A 4344-nucleotide genomic window follows, 5' to 3' on the forward strand; every position below is an offset into this window, starting at 1 on the left:
CCTTTATCTAAAAAACTGCACTTATTATTTTATATTCCTTACATGTTCCCGCTCTGTGGCTTTTGCCCTTTCATTTTGTTCTCGATCAATTAAAGTTTTTCGCAATGTGCTCTTAACAAAAATTCTATAAGCAATTACAAATTTGAATATTGGTCGCAACAACAAAATACAGTTAATAGTTTTACATTGATAGAAGAGTATTTCCGTTCATCCACAGATTATTCTATTGTGTAGAAATACAGTTAGGTATAGCAATTTGTGTTGATACATTACTTTCATTTTACTTTTATTGCTTTCATTCGATCCAGGAAAACATGCTTATCGCAAAATAGAAAGCAACCAAAACTAAACTGGTAAAAATAAAAAAATACAGATAATACTTTTACATTAATAGACGAATAATTAGGTTCAGACAACCTTACTTCTCTCTTATGCGAAAATTTTTCGTGTGTGGTTTTCTCACTGGATCTGGAGATCTGGTGATCCCTAGCATCTTCAATGCTTCAAGTCCACAACAGCGACATCACCTGTATGTATAGAACACGAAATAATCAAATAATCAAATGTATTTAATTTAAACATCAACATACCTTTACATTTTTGCCGTATCTTATGCGAACATTTTTCTTGTGTGGTTTTCTCACGTGATCCCTAGCGTCTTCAATGCTTCAAGTCCAGAACAGCGATATCACCTGTATGTTTAGAACAAGAAATAATCAAATAATCAAATGTATTTAATTTAAACACCAACATACCTTTCCATGTTTGCGGGGGTTTACGCCATAATTATACAGTAATTTCCGTCTTGAAGACATATCATAACACTGAGGCACAAGCACGGTTTTCATATTTATTTTTCGCATCGATTAATATGGATTTTAATATTTTCAAGTTTTCGAAAAACACGTGATGCACGTAACCAGAGGTAAACATAGATAAAGACAAGCAACAGTTCTCTCCTGCTCCAATGTCAATCATGGAAAAGTGCTGAATTGTCACACCTCGGATATCACATCACTGATAAACCGATATTGACAAAATCTAAATTTTGTCTTGCTTAGAAAGACAGTATTCTAGTAACTAATAAATCTACAATCATATAGGTAAGTTAAAAAATCAAGATTTGTGTAATAGCACATAATAATTTGTTTATGCCAATAACCAATAAATTATAAGCTTTGCAGCTTTTCAGAAAATCTGAGAGCTTTGGCATTACCGCCAAGCAGCACTGCGTGAAAGATGATTCTCATTGGTCCGCTCTCATTGTCACTCCGTGTACACACTAAGCGGGTAATTTGAATTTGTTAAATGCATTTTAATTGATTGAATTTCATAGGGTGGGAACTGTTAGCTCCGGATAAATTTATTTGAGTAATATAGAAATTTTATTAATATTGCCCAATAAAGTTATAACGTTGACGCATTTAAAAAGAAAAGTTCATATAAACTCTTGTACTTGTACGCGCCCTTACCTTTCTGCTGCGGGCACGCACAATTTATTTTCGATAAATTTTGTCAATTTGTTAATCAAAATCACCATATTTTCAGTATTTCATAAGGGTCTCAGGTTTTGGTAGTAAGAAGATTTACTTTTACATGCCCTTACTTTTCTGCTGCGGGCACGCAAAATTTATATTCAACCCATTGATAGCATTTATAACCAAACCAAAAAATAGCAAGAAGAGATTTTTTTATGTATTTTTTATATTTATGTTAATAATTATGTAAATTTTAACAGAATCCCTTGGAAACCTTCTTTATACTGTTTCTTTACTTTGTGCTGTTCTTGCGGGGAATTTTTCAAGAGGGTTTTGCGAGAACCAGTAGAGGAAGCTTTTCCCCTAATTATTGTGTACGTTTGAAAAAAGTCAAATAACAGCTTTTTAGGAATTTGGTGTTGAACTTTAGACAACAACTTTTACAATTTTTGATGAGATTTGAGGTTTTGGCTCTTAGCAGCCTTTACAAGAAGCTTCACTTTAGTTACAGGGCGAATTTGGCCTGAACCCGGCCAACCCAACATCTTCGGACTCAATTCCGATATTCTAGACAGTTTTTGCATAGAAAACGCAAATTTTCAATCACCCTGTACTGGGTGATCGGAAAATGCGTTAGGACATTTTGCAGGGTGATTATTCATGCTAAAATAATGATAGACAGTCGTCAAACAAAAATTTGAAATCTGAATATTTTTCGAGTTACAGCTCATTATGTATTATACTATGTTTCATCCTTTTTTTTGACCTATTCTGAACACTTTATGGCGGATCAAATTGAACATAGTTTCATCATAGTGATCTCTAACTTTGTGATCAAAAATTGTGTTTCTACTTAGCCACTAGATGGCACTTAATTGGGATCGCCGCGAATCCAGTCGTCTGGTTTTGAAATGTGTCAAATTTGACAATTTACAGTAATCATTATATTGCTGTTCAGTTGGGACTAAATTTTTGTGCTCTAAAACCACTCAATTAAAATAAATGGAGAATATTCAAGTGTTGCATTCAAACGCAGCACAAAAAAAATTGCCTAAAATGAACAGTAATACAATAATTGCTATAAACTGTCAAATTTGGCATATTTGGACGACTTGACTTGTTGCGATTGCAATTAAATTCAAGGACACTGGGTTGAAAGGGAATAAAAACTTTGATGTCGATTTGCTCCTAAATGAATAGGTTTTACGACTCGTGTGCAGACCACATTTTTTGTCTCGCAATTTTTAACCTTTAAAATCGCATATTACCGTTTGCGATATTTGGCGTGCCAAAAAAAATATGCCGAAAATAAAATTTGCATTTCAGGTAAAGTGCCATCTAGTGGCAAACTGGAAAACAATTTTTGATCAAAAAGTTATAGATCACTATGATAAAACCGTGTACGGATTTTCAATTTGATCTCCGAAGAAATATTCACAACAGATCCAAAAAAAGAAAAAAAATGTTTAATGCGCTGTAACTCGGAAAATAGTAAGATTTTCAATTTTTGTTGCATCACGTACTACCATTATTTTAGCATCTAGAAGCACCCTGAAGAATTTTCTAACGCATTTTCCGAACTCCGTTTATAATAGTGTGTAGTCTGTGGGCCGTCTCTGGTTATAATAGTGTATAGTCTGTGGGCCAGTGTTTTTTGGATGCGCCTTCGTCCGAACTGCTTGCAATGTTTTTGCATTACATGGTTCAGGGGGCCATTTTTCCAAAAACCAAATCTGCAGCCTTCTTTACGTGTAAATTTCAGCATAAAATAGAGCAACTTTAAGCATCTTTCTTGCTTTATCCTGGTGTTTCACTACACGGCCAACCTAACATCTTCGGACTCAATTCCGATACTCTAGACAGTTTTTGCATAGAAATCGCAAATTTTGGTGTGAGAACTTTGGATGAAGCGAAGACACTCAACAACTCCGACACTGAGCTGGTTTGCTGTCAGCTCCACTCCGATTGGATGAAAATCCTGCATAAAACACGCACCAAAACAAAATTAGAAGCGCGAATCGTGCGGGAAAGGACGAAAGCCTGAACCCGATAGATTCCCAAGTGGCTGAAGACGCCGATGGCATTGCAAACATGCTGTTTCCTCGTGCGGAACCTTCCAGTTGGCGATTGCAAGTTAGACGCAACAGAGACAATCTTTGCCTAAGAAATTAAACGCATTTCTTTCGCCAGTTGCTGAGCGTCTAGGGGATCTTCCCTCCGAAAAGTCCCGAGCTGAAACTCAATAAACAGTTAACAATCGCTGTATAACTATGGAGAAACATCACAGTGGCGATAAATTGAGAAGGCGACACATCGGAGCAGGTTTACGAGCTTCAGCTTCGCGTTGCGGCCCCGAGTATCATAATTTAGGTATCTCGAGGGAGACTTCTATTCATATTATGACCCCTCTGGAGATTACATGTAGCTTTACCTGTTGAAGGGAACAATGCATATATCATTGTTTGATCCCCTTCGGCATCTGACGTTCGTCAAACTTGCTTCCGCTCAGCCCGCAATAAGAAATGCGGATTCGATGGCCTTTCGGTCCGCCAAATTGAAGTGTCGTCGTTCAAGCGAACGCAATGATTTTAATGAAACGTATTTAAAAGAAAATCCAACCACTTTTATGGGCTTGCGGCGTGTTTCTGCGCTATTTCGCATTCAGCCACCTGCGATATATGGAAAGTTTAACAAGATAAGGCAGCGCACTGCGATCGTTAGAGGGAATTGCGGCAGGCCACGTTTCCACTAAATCGTCCATTTGGTTTAATTAATGTTTTTTCAGCGGTGTTTCAAAAACAATCACTGTTTGACAAGAGCTTGTCTTTAGGATCGCGGGCAACACCGCTTATGATTGACAGAAGGT

At 36.7% G+C, this 4344-nt stretch overlaps 1 long non-coding RNA gene across 2 annotated transcripts; it reads right to left on the reverse strand.

Annotated features, from left to right (window-relative positions):
• Nucleotides 1–204: 204 nt before the first annotated feature.
• LOC125502829 lies at nt 205–784 on the reverse strand. Of its 2 annotated transcripts, XR_007280557.1 has the most exons (3): nt 756–784; nt 591–692; nt 205–527 (listed from the first exon to the last, which is right to left on the reverse strand). It is a non-coding gene; the product is annotated as an uncharacterized LOC125502829 (long non-coding RNA). The 2 variants fall into 2 exon arrangements; XR_007280556.1 differs by lacking the exon at nt 756–784 and having other exon boundaries at nt 591–749.
• Between the last annotated feature and the right edge of the window lie 3560 nt (nt 785–4344).

Source organism: Dendroctonus ponderosae, unplaced genomic scaffold, assembly GCF_020466585.1.
Source record: "Dendroctonus ponderosae isolate FM_Combo_2020 unplaced genomic scaffold, Dpon_F_20191213v2 Dpon_F_20191213_10, whole genome shotgun sequence".
Taxonomy (NCBI): Eukaryota; Metazoa; Arthropoda; class Insecta; order Coleoptera; family Curculionidae; genus Dendroctonus; species Dendroctonus ponderosae.